Raw genomic sequence first — 12,676 nt, 5'->3', positions numbered from 1 at the left:
AAATTCACATGCGTTTCTCTGAAAGAGAAGCAGTCTGTTCCAACACTTCAATTCACTGTGCGAAGTGAATGGAGTGTTGCTTCACTTTCTAAATGCTGTCCTGTCAGAGAAAATCACTTTCCTTTGAAAGTGCCTTAAGCTACTTACAAGCTTTCACAAAAAACTCACACGCGTTTCCCTGAAAGAGAAGCAGTCTGTTCCAACACTTCAATTCACTGTGCGAAGTGAATGGAGGGTTGCTTCACTTTCTTAATGGTGTCCTTTCAGAGAAAATCACTTTCCTTTGAAAGTGCCTTAAGCTACTTACAAGCATTGAACAGAAGTTCACATGCGTTTCTCTGAAAGAGAAGCAGTCTGTTCCAACACTTCAATTCACTGTGCGAAGTGAATGGAGTGTTGCTTCACTTTCTAAATGCTGTCCTGTCAGAGAAAATCACTTTCCTTTGAAAGTGCCTTAAGCTACTTACAAGCTTTCACAAAAAACTCACATGCGTTTCCCTGAAAGAGAAGCAGTCTGTTCCAACACTTCAATTCACTGTGCGAAGTGAATGGAGTGTTGCTTCACTTTCTAAATGCTGTCCTTTCAGAGAAAATCACTTTCCTTTGAAAGTGCCTTAAGCTACTTACAAGCATTGAACAGAAATTCACATGCGTTTCTCTGAAAGAGAAGCAGTCTGTTCCAACACTTCAATTCACTGTGCGAAGTGAATGGAGTGTTGCTTCACTTTCTAAATGCTGTCCTTTCAGAGAAAATCACTTTCATTTGAAAGTGCCTTAAGCTACTTACAAGCATTCAACAGAAATTCACATGCGTTTCTCTGAAAGAGAAGCAGTCTGTTCCAACACTTCAATTCACTGTGCGAAGTGAATGGAGTGTTGCTTCACTTTCTAAATGCTGTCCTTTCAGAGAAAATCACTTTCCTTTGAAAGTGCCTTAAGCTACTTATAAGCATTCAACAGAAATCGACATGCGTTTCTCTGAAAGAGAAGCAGTCTGTTCCAACACTTCAATTCACTGTTCGAAGTGAATGGAATATTGCTTCACTCTCTAAATGCTGTCCTTTCAGAGAAAATCACTTTCCTTTGAAAGTGCCTTAAGCTACTTACAAGCATTCAACAGAAATTCACATGCGTTTCTCTGAAAGAGAAGCAGTCTGTTCCAACACTTCAATTCACTGTGCGAAGTGAATGGAGTGTTGCTTCACTTTCTAAATGCTGTCCTTTCAGAGAAAATCACTTTCCTTTGATAGTGCCTTAAGCTACTTACAAGCTTTCACAAAAAACTCACATCCGTTTCTCTGAAAGAGAAGCAGTCTGTTCCAACACTTCAATTCACTGTGCGAAGTGAATGGAGTGTTGCTTCACTTTCTAAATGCTGTCCTTTCAGAGAAAATCACTTTCCTTTGAAAGTGCCTTAAGCTACTTACAAGCATTCAACAGAAATTCACATGCGTTTCTCTGAAAGAGAAGCAGTCTGTTCCAACACTTCAATTCACTGTGCGAAGTGAATGGAGTGTTGCTTCACTTTCTAAATGCTGTCCTTTCAGAGAAAATCACTTTCCTTTGAAAGTGCCTTAAGCTACTTACAAGCTTTCACAAAAAGCTCACATGCGTTTCCCTGAAAGAGAAGCAGTCTGTTCCAACACTTCAATTCACTGTGCGAAGTGAATGGAGTGTTGCTTCACTTTCTAAATGCTGTCCTTTCAGAGAAAATCACTTTCCTTTGAAAGTGCCTTAAGCTACTTACAAGCATTGAACAGAAGTTCACATGCGTTTCTCTGAAAGAGAAGCAGTCTGTTCCAACACTTCAATTCACTGTGCGAAGTGAATGGAGTGTTGCTTCACTTTCTAAATGCTGTCCTGTCAGAGAAAATCACTTTCCTTTGAAAGTGCCTTAAGCTACTTACAAGCTTTCACAAAAAACTCACATGCGTTTCCCTGAAAGAGAAGCAGTCTGTTCCAACACTTCAATTCACTGTGCGAAGTGAATGGAGTGTTGCTTCACTTTCTAAATGCTGTCCTTTCCGAGAAAATCACTTTCCTTTGAAAGTGCCTTAAGCTACTTACAAGCATTCAACAGAAATTCACATGCGTTTCTCTGAAAGAGAAGCAGTCTGTTCTAACACTTCTATTCACTGTGCGAAGTGAATGGAGTGTTGCTTCACTTTCTAAATGCTGTCCTTTCAGAGAAAATCACTTTCCTTTGAAAGTGCCTTAAGCTACTTACAAGCATTGAACAGAAATTCACATGCGTTTCTCTGAAAGAGAAGCAGTCTGTTCCAACACTTCAATTCACTGTGCGAAGTGAATGGAGTGTTGCTTCACTTTCTAAATGCTGTCCTTTCAGAGAAAATCACTTTCCTTTGAAAGTGCCTTAAGCTACTTACAAGCTTTCACAAAAAACTCACATGCGTTTCTCTGAAAGAGAAGCAGTCTGTTCCAACACTTCAATTCACTGTGCGCAGTGAATGGAGTGTTGCTTCACTTTCTAAATGCTGTCCTGTCAGACAAAATCACTTTCCTTTGAAAGTCCCTTAAGCTACTTACAAGCTTTCACAAAAAACTCACATCCGTTTCTCTGAAAGAGAAGCAGTCTGTTCCAACACTTCAATTCACTGTGCGAAGTGAATGGAGTGTTGCTTCACTTTCTAAATGATGTCCTTTCAGAGAAAATCACTTTCCTTTGAAAGTGCCTTAAGCTACTTACAAGCATTCAACAGAAATTCACATGCGTATCTCTGAAAGAGAAGCAGTCTGTTCCAACACTTCAATTCACTGTGCGAAGTGAATGGATTGTTGCTTCACTTTCTAAATGCTGTCCTGTCAGAGAAAATCACTTTCCTTTGAAAGTGCCTTAAGCTACTTACAAGCTTTCACAAAAAACTCACATGCGTTTCCCTGAAAGAGAAGCAGTCTGTTCCAACACTTCAATTCACTGTGCGAAGTGAATGGAGTGTTGCTTCACTTTCTAAATGCTGTCCTTTCAGAGAAAATCACTTTCCTTTGAAAGTGCCTTAAGCTACTTACAAGCATTGAACAGAAATTCACATGCGTTTCTCTGAAAGAGAAGCAGTCTGTTCCAACACTTCAATTCACTGTGCGAAGTGAATGGAGTGTTGCTTCACTTTCTAAATGCTGTCCTGTCAGAGAAAATCACTTTCCTTTGAAAGTCCCTTAAGCTACTTACAAGCTTTCACAAAAAACTCACATCCGTTTCTCTGAAAGAGAAGCAGTCTGTTCCAACACTTCAATTCACTGTGCGAAGTGAATGGAGTGTTGCTTCACTTTCTAAATGCTGTCCTGTCAGAGAAATTCACTTTCCTATGAAAGTGCCTTGAGCTACTTACAAGCTTTCACAAAAAAATCACATGCGTTTCTCTGAAGGAGAAGCAGTCTGTTCCAACACTTCAATTCACTGTGCGAAGTGAATGGAGTGTTGCTTCACTTTCTACATGCTGTCCTTTCAGAGAAAATCACTTTCCTTTGAAAGTGCCTTAAGCTACTTACAAGCATTCAACAGAAATTCACATGCGTTTCTCTGAAGGAGAAGCAGTCTGTTCCAACACTTCAATTCACTGTGCGAAGTGAATGGAGTGTTGCTTCACTTTCTAAATGCTGTCCTTTCAGAGAAAATCACTTTCCTTTGAAAGTGCCTTAAGCTACTTATAAGCATTCAACAGAAATCGACATGCGTTTCTCTGAAAGAGAAGCAGTCTGTTCCAACACTTCAATTCACTGTTCGAAGTGAATGGAATATTGCTTCACTCTCTAAATGCTGTCCTTTCAGAGAAAATCACTTTCCTTTGAAAGTGCCTTAAGCTACTTACAAGCATTCAACAGAAATTCACATGCGTTTCTCTGAAAGAGAAGCAGTCTGTTCCAACACTTCAATTCACTGTGCGAAGTGAATGGAGTGTTGCTTCACTTTCTAAATGCTGTCCTTTCAGAGAAAATCACTTTCATTTGAAAGTGCCTTAAGCTACTTACAAGCATTCAACAGAAATTCACATGCGTTTCTCTGAAAGAGAAGCAGTCTGTTCCAACATTTCAATTCACTGTGCGAAGTGAATGGAGTGTTGCTTCACTTTCTAAATGCTGTCCTTTCAGAGAAAATCACTTTCCTTTGAAAGTGCCTTAAGCTACTTATAAGCATTCAACAGAAATCGACATGCGTTTCTCTGAAAGAGAAGCAGTCTGTTCCAACACTTCAATTCACTGTTCGAAGTGAATGGAATATTGCTTCACACTCTAAATGCTGTCCTTTCAGAGAAAATCACTTTCCTTTGAAAGTGCCTTAAGCTACTTACAAGCATTCAACAGAAATTCACATGCGTTTCTCTGAAAGAGAAGCAGTCTGTTCCAACACTTCAATTCACTGTGCGAAGTGAATGGAGTGTTGCTTCACTTTCTAAATGCTGTCCTTTCAGAGAAAATCACTTTCCTTTGATAGTGCCTTAAGCTACTTACAAGCTTTCACAAAAAACTCACATCCGTTTCTCTGAAAGAGAAGCAGTCTGTTCCAACACTTCAATTCACTGTGTGAAGTGAATGGAGTGTTGCTTCACTTTCTAAATGCTGTCCTTTCAGAGAAAATCACTTTAATTTGAAAGTGCCTTAAGCTACTTACAAGCATTCAACAGAAATTCACATGCGTTTCTCTGAAAGAGAAGCAGTCTGTTCCAACACTTCAATTCACTGTGCGAAGTGAATGGAGTGTTGCTTCACTTTCTAAATGCTGTCCTGTCAGAGAAAATCACTTTCCTTTGAAAGTGCCTTAAGCTACTTACAAGCTTTCACAAAAAACTCACACGCGTTTCCCTGAAAGAGATGCAGTCTGTTCCAACACTTCAATTCACTGTGCGAAGTGAATGGAGGGTTGCTTCACTTTCTTAATGGTGTCCTTTCAGAGAAAATCACTTTCCTTTGAAAGTGCCTTAAGCTACTTACAAGCATTGAACAGAAGTTCACATGCGTTTCTCTGAAAGAGAAGCAGTCTGTTCCAACACTTCAATTCACTGTGCGAAGTGAATGGAGTGTTGCTTCACTTACTAAATGCTGTCCTTTCAGAGAAAATCACTTTGCTTTGAAAGTGCCTTAAGCTACTTACAAACTTTCACAAAAAACTCACATGCGTTTCCCTGAAAGAGAAGCAGACTGTTCCAACACTTCAATTCACTGTGCGAAGTGAATGGAGTGTTGCTTCACTTTCTAAATGCTGTCCTTTCAGAGAAAATCACTTTCCTTTGAAAGTGCCTTAAGCTACTTACAAGCTTTCACAAAAAACTCACATCCGTTTCTCTGAAAGAGAAGCAGTCTGTTCCAACACTTCAATTCACTGTGCGAAGTGAATGGAGTGTTGCTTCACTTTCTAAATGCTGTCCTGTCAGAGAAAATCACTTTCCTATGAAAGTGCCTTAAGCTACTTACAAGCTTTCACAAAAATATCACATCCGTTTCTCTGAAAGAGAAGCAGTCTGTTCCAACACTTCAATTCACTGTGCGCAGTGAATGGAGTGTTGCTTCACTTTCTAAATGCTGTCCTTTCAGAGAAAATCACTTTCCTTTGAAAGTGCCTTAAGCTACTTACAAGCATTCAACAGAAATTCACATGCGTTTCTCTGAAGGAGAAGCAGTCTGTTCCAACACTTCAATTCACTGTGCGAAGTGAATGGAGTGTTGCTTCACTTTCTAAATGCTGTCCTTTCAGAGAAAATCACTTTCCTTTGAAAGTGCCTTAAGCTACTTACAAGCTTTCACAAAAAACTCACATCCGTTTCTCTGAAAGAGAAGCAGCCTGTTCCAACACTTCAATTCACTGTGCGAAGTAAATGGAGGGTTGCTTCACTTTCTAAATGCTGTCCTTTCAGAGAAAATCACCTTCCTTTGAAAGTGCCTTAAGCTACTTACAAGCATTCAACAGAAATTCACATGCGTTTCTCTGAAAGAGAAGCAGTCTGTTCCAACACTTCAATTCACTGTGCGAAGTGAATGGAGTGTTGCTTCACTTTCTAAATGCTGTCCTGTCAGAGAAAATCACTTTCCTTTGAAAGTGCCTTAAGCTACTTACAAGCTTTCACAAAAAACTCACACGCGTTTCCCTGAAAGAGAAGCAGTCTGTTCCAACACTTCAATTCACTGTGCGAAGTGAATGGAGGGTTGCTTCACTTTCTTAATGGTGTCCTTTCAGAGAAAATCACTTTCCTTTGAAAGTGCCTTAAGCTACTTACAAGCATTGAACAGAAGTTCACATGCGTTTCTCTGAAAGAGAAGCAGTCTGTTCCAACACTTCAATTCACTGTGCGAAGTGAATGGAGTGTTGCTTCACTTTCTAAATGCTGTCCTGTCAGAGAAAATCACTTTCCTTTGAAAGTGCCTTAAGCTACTTACAAGCTTTCACAAAAAACTCACATGCGTTTCCCTGAAAGAGAAGCAGTCTGTTCCAACACTTCAATTCACTGTGCGAAGTGAATGGAGTGTTGCTTCACTTTCTAAATGCTGTCCTTTCAGAGAAAATCACTTTCCTTTGAAAGTGCCTTATGCTACTTACAAGCATTGAACAGAAATTCACATGCGTTTCTCTGAAAGAGAAGCAGTCTGTTCCAACACTTCAATTCACTGTGCGAAGTGAATGGAGTGTTGCTTCACTTTCTAAATGCTGTCCTTTCAGAGAAAATCACTTTCATTTGAAAGTGCCTTAAGCTACTTACAAGCATTCAACAGAAATTCACATGCGTTTCTCTGAAAGAGAAGCAGTCTGTTCCAACACTTCAATTCACTGTGCGAAGTGAATGGAGTGTTGCTTCACTTTCTAAATGCTGTCCTTTCAGAGAAAATCACTTTCCTTTGAAAGTGCCTTAAGCTACTTATAAGCATTCAACAGAAATCGACATGCGTTTCTCTGAAAGAGAAGCAGTCTGTTCCAACACTTCAATTCACTGTTCGAAGTGAATGGAATATTGCTTCACTCTCTAAATGCTGTCCTTTCAGAGAAAATCACTTTCCTTTGAAAGTGCCTTAAGCTACTTACAAGCATTCAACAGAAATTCACATGCGTTTCTCTGAAAGAGAAGCAGTCTGTTCCAACACTTCAATTCACTGTGCGAAGTGAATGGAGTGTTGCTTCACTTTCTAAATGCTGTCCTTTCAGAGAAAATCACTTTCCTTTGATAGTGCCTTAAGCTACTTACAAGCTTTCACAAAAAACTAACATCCGTTTCTCTGAAAGAGAAGCAGTCTGTTCCAACACTTCAATTCACTGTGCGAAGTGAATGGAGTGTTGCTTCACTTTCTAAATGCTGTCCTTTCAGAGAAAATCACTTTCCTTTGAAAGTGCCTTAAGCTACTTACAAGCATTCAACAGAAATTCACATGCGTTTCTCTGAAAGAGAAGCAGTCTGTTCCAACACTTCAATTCACTGTGCGAAGTGAATGGAGTGTTGCTTCACTTTCTAAATGCTGTCCTTTCAGAGAAAATCACTTTCCTTTGAAAGTGCCTTAAGCTACTTACAAGCTTTCACAAAAAGCTCACATGCGTTTCCCTGAAAGAGAAGCAGTCTGTTCCAACACTTCAATTCACTGTGCGAAGTGAATGGAGTGTTGCTTCACTTTCTAAATGCTGTCCTTTCAGAGAAAATCACTTTCCTTTGAAAGTGCCTTAAGCTACTTACAAGCATTGAACAGAAGTTCACATGCGTTTCTCTGAAAGAGAAGCAGTCTGTTCCAACACTTCAATTCACTGTGCGAAGTGAATGGAGTGTTGCTTCACTTTCTAAATGCTGTCCTGTCAGAGAAAATCACTTTCCTTTGAAAGTGCCTTAAGCTACTTACAAGCTTTCACAAAAAACTCACATGCGTTTCCCTGAAAGAGAAGCAGTCTGTTCCAACACTTCAATTCACTGTGCGAAGTGAATGGAGTGTTGCTTCACTTTCTAAATGCTGTCCTTTCCGAGAAAATCACTTTCCTTTGAAAGTGCCTTAAGCTACTTACAAGCATTCAACAGAAATTCACATGCGTTTCTCTGAAAGAGAAGCAGTCTGTTCTAACACTTCTATTCACTGTGCGAAGTGAATGGAGTGTTGCTTCACTTTCTAAATGCTGTCCTTTCAGAGAAAATCACTTTCCTTTGAAAGTGCCTTAAGCTACTTACAAGCATTGAACAGAAATTCACATGCGTTTCTCTGAAAGAGAAGCAGTCTGTTCCAACACTTCAATTCACTGTGCGAAGTGAATGGAGTGTTGCTTCACTTTCTAAATGCTGTCCTTTCAGAGAAAATCACTTTCCTTTGAAAGTGCCTTAAGCTACTTACAAGCTTTCACAGAAAACTCACATGCGTTTCTCTGAAAGAGAAGCAGTCTGTTCCAACACTTCAATTCACTGTGCGCAGTGAATGGAGTGTTGCTTCACTTTCTAAATGCTGTCCTGTCAGACAAAATCACTTTCCTTTGAAAGTCCCTTAAGCTACTTACAAGCTTTCACAAAAAACTCACATCCGTTTCTCTGAAAGAGAAGCAGTCTGTTCCAACACTTCAATTCACTGTGCGAAGTGAATGGAGTGTTGCTTCACTTTCTAAATGATGTCCTTTCAGAGAAAATCACTTTCCTTTGAAAGTGCCTTAAGCTACTTACAAGCATTCAACAGAAATTCACATGCGTATCTCTGAAAGAGAAGCAGTCTGTTCCAACACTTCAATTCACTGTGCGAAGTGAATGGATTGTTGCTTCACTTTCTAAATGCTGTCCTGTCAGAGAAAATCACTTTCCTTTGAAAGTGCCTTAAGCTACTTACAAGCTTTCACAAAAAACTCACATGCGTTTCCCTGAAAGAGAAGCAGTCTGTTCCAACACTTCAATTCACTGTGCGAAGTGAATGGAGTGTTGCTTCACTTTCTAAATGCTGTCCTTTCAGAGAAAATCACTTTCCTTTGAAAGTGCCTTAAGCTACTTACAAGCATTGAACAGAAATTCACATGCGTTTCTCTGAAAGAGAAGCAGTCTGTTCCAACACTTCAATTCACTGTGCGAAGTGAATGGAGTGTTGCTTCACTTTCTAAATGCTGTCCTGTCAGAGAAAATCACTTTCCTTTGAAAGTCCCTTAAGCTACTTACAAGCTTTCACAAAAAACTCACATCCGTTTCTCTGAAAGAGAAGCAGTCTGTTCCAACACTTCAATTCACTGTGCGAAGTGAATGGAGTGTTGCTTCACTTTCTAAATGCTGTCCTGTCAGAGAAATTCACTTTCCTATGAAAGTGCCTTGAGCTACTTACAAGCTTTCACAAAAAAATCACATGCGTTTCTCTGAAGGAGAAGCAGTCTGTTCCAACACTTCAATTCACTGTGCGAAGTGAATGGAGTGTTGCTTCACTTTCTAAATGCTGTCCTTTCAGAGAAAATCACTTTCCTTTGAAAGTGCCTTAAGCTACTTACAAGCTTTCACAAAAAACTCACATCCGTTTCTCTGAAAGAGAAGCAGCCTGTTCCAACACTTCAATTCACTGTGCGAAGTAAATGGAGGGTTGCTTCACTTTCTAAATGCTGTCCTTTCAGAGAAAATCACCTTCCTTTGAAAGTGCCTTAAGCTACTTACAAGCATTCAACAGAAATTCACATGCGTTTCTCTGAAAGAGAAGCAGTCTGTTCCAACACTTCAATTCACTGTGCGAAGTGAATGGAGTGTTGCTTCACTTTCTAAATGCTGTCCTGTCAGAGAAAATCACTTTCCTTTGAAAGTGCCTTAAGCTACTTACAAGCTTTCACAAAAAACTCACACGCGTTTCCCTGAAAGAGAAGCAGTCTGTTCCAACACTTCAATTCACTGTGCGAAGTGAATGGAGTGTTGCTTCACTTTCTACATGCTGTCCTGTCAGAGAAAATCACTTTCCTTTGAAAGTGCCTTAAGCTACTTACAAGCATTCAACAGAAATTCACATGCGTTTCTCTGTAAGAGAAGCAGTCTGTTCCAACACTTCAATTCACTGTGCGAAGTGAATGGAGTGTTGCTTCACTTTCTAAATGCTGTCCTTTCAGAGAAAATCACTTTCCTTTGAAAGCGCCTTAAGCTACTTACAAGCATTCAACAGAAATTCACATGCGTTTCTCTGTAAGAGAAGCAGTCTGTTCCAACACTTCAATTCAATGTGCGAAGTGAATGGAGTGTTGCTTCACTTTCTAAATGCTGTCCTGTCAGAGAAAATCTCTTTCCTTTGAAAGTGCCTTAAGCTACTTACAAGCTTTTACAAAAAACTCACATGCGTTTCTCTGAAAGAGAAGCAGTCTGTTCCAACACTTCAATTCACTGTGCGAAGTGAATGGAGTGTTGCTTCACTTTCTAAATCCTGTCCTTTCAGAGAAAATCACTTTCCTTTGAAAGTGCCTTAAGCTACTTACAAGCATTCAACAGAAATTCACAAGCGTTTCTCTGAAAGAGAAGCAGTCTGTTCCAACACTTCAATTCACTGTGCGAAGTGAATGGAGTGTTGCTTCACTTTCTACATGCTGTCCTTTCAGAGAAAATCACATTCCTTTGAAAGTGCCTTAAGCTACTTACAAGCTTTCACAAAAAACTCACATCCGTTTCTCTGAAAGAGAAGCAGTCTGTTCCAACACTTCAATTCACTGTGCGAAGTGAATGGAGGGTTGCTTCACTTTCTAAATGCTGTCCTTTCAGAGAAAATCACTTTCCTTTGAAAGTGCCTTAAGCTACTTACAAGCATTGAACAGAAATTAACATGCGTTTCTCTGAAAGAGAAGCAGTCTGTTCCAACACTTCAATTCACTGTGCAAAGTGAATGGAGTGTTGCTTCACTTTCTAAATGCTGTCCTTTCAGAGAAAATCACTTTCCTTTGAAAGTGCCTTAAGCTACTTACAAGCTTTCACAAAAAACTCACATGCGTTTCCCTGAAAGAGAAGCAGTCTGTTCCAACACTTCAATTCACTGTGCGAAGTGAATGGAGTGTTGCTTCACTTTCTAAATGCTGTCCTTTCAGAGAAAATCACTTTCCTTTGAAAGTGCCTTAAGCTACTTACAAGCATTGAACAGAAATTCACATGCGTTTCTCTGAAAGAGAAGCAGTCTGTTCCAACACTTCAATTCACTGTGCGAAGTGAATGGAGTGTTGCTTCACTTTCTAAATGCTGTCCTTTCAGAGAAAATCACTTTCCTTTGAAAGTGCCTTAAGCTACTTACAAGCTTACACAAAAAACTCACATGCGTTTCTCTGAAAGAGAAGCAGTCTGTTCCAACACTTCAATTCACTGTGCGAAGTGAATGGAGTGTTGCTTCACTTTCTAAATGCTGTCCTGTCAGAGAAAATCACTTTCCTTTGAAAGTGCCTTAAGCTACTTACAAGCATTGAACAGAAATTCACATGCGTTTCTCTGAAAGAGAAGCAGTCTGTTCCAACACTTCAATTCACTGTGCGAAGTGAATGGAGTGTTGCTTCACTTTCTAAATGCTGTCCTTTCAGAGAAAATCAGTTTCATTTGAAAGTGCCTTAAGCTACTTACAAGCATTCAACAGAAATTCACATGCGTTTCTCTGAAAGAGAAGCAGTCTGTTCCAACACTTCAATTCACTGTGCGAAGTGAATGGAGTGTTGCTTCACTTTCTAAATGCTGTCCTTTCAGAGAAAATCACTTTCCTTTGAAAGTGCCTTAAGCTACTTATAAGCATTTAACAGAAATCGACATGCGTTTCTCTGAAAGAGAAGCAGTCTGTTCCAACACTTCAATTCACTGTTCGAAGTGAATGGAATATTGCTTCACTCTCTAAATGCTGTTCTTTCAGAGAAAATCACTTTCCTTTGAAAGTGCCTTAAGCTACTTACAAGCTTACACAAAAAACTCACATCCGTTTCTCTGAAAGAGAAGCAGTCTGTTCCAACACTTCAATTCACTGTGCGAAGTGAATGGAGTGTTGCTTAACTTTCTAAATGCTGTCCTTTCAGAGAAAATCACTTTCCTTTAAAGTGCCTTAAGCTACTTACAAGCATTGAACAGAAATTCACATGCGTTTCTCTGAAAGAGAAGCAGTCTGTTCCAACACTTCAATTCACTGTGCGAAGTGAATGGAGTGTTGCTTCACTTTCTAAATGCTGTCCTTTCAGAGAAAATCACTTTCCTTTGAAAGTGCCTTAAGCTACTTACAAGCATTGAACAGAAGTTCACATGCGTTTCTCTGAAAGAGAAGCAGTCTGTTCCAACACTTCAATTCACTGTGCGAAGTGAATGGAGTGTTGCTTCACTTTCTAAATGCTGTCCTGTCAGAGAAAATCACTTTCCTTTGAAAGTGCCTTAAGCTACTTACAAGCTTTCACAAAAAACTCACATGCGTTTCCCTGAAAGAGAAGCAGTATGTTCCAACACTTCAATTCACTGTGCGAAGTGAATGGACTGTTGCTTCACTTTCTAAATGCTGTCCTGTCAGAGAAAATCACTTTCCTTTGAAAGTGCCTTAAGCTACTTATAAGCATTCAACAGAAATTGACATGCGTTTCTCTGAAAGAGAAGCAGTCTGTTCCAACACTTCAATTCACTGTTCGAAGTGAATGGAATATTGCTTCACTCTCTAAATGCTGTCCTTTCAGAGAAAATCACTTTCCTTTGAAAGTGCCTTAAGCTACTTACAAGCATTCAACAGAAATTCACATGCGTTTCTCTGAAAGAGAAGCAGTCTG

The sequence above is a fragment of the Myodes glareolus genome, chromosome 15 (genome assembly GCF_982192425.1).
Source record: "Myodes glareolus chromosome 15, mMyoGla1.1, whole genome shotgun sequence".
NCBI classification, from domain to species: Eukaryota; Metazoa; Chordata; class Mammalia; order Rodentia; family Cricetidae; genus Myodes; species Myodes glareolus.
Note: the sequence above shows the minus strand (reverse complement) of the source record.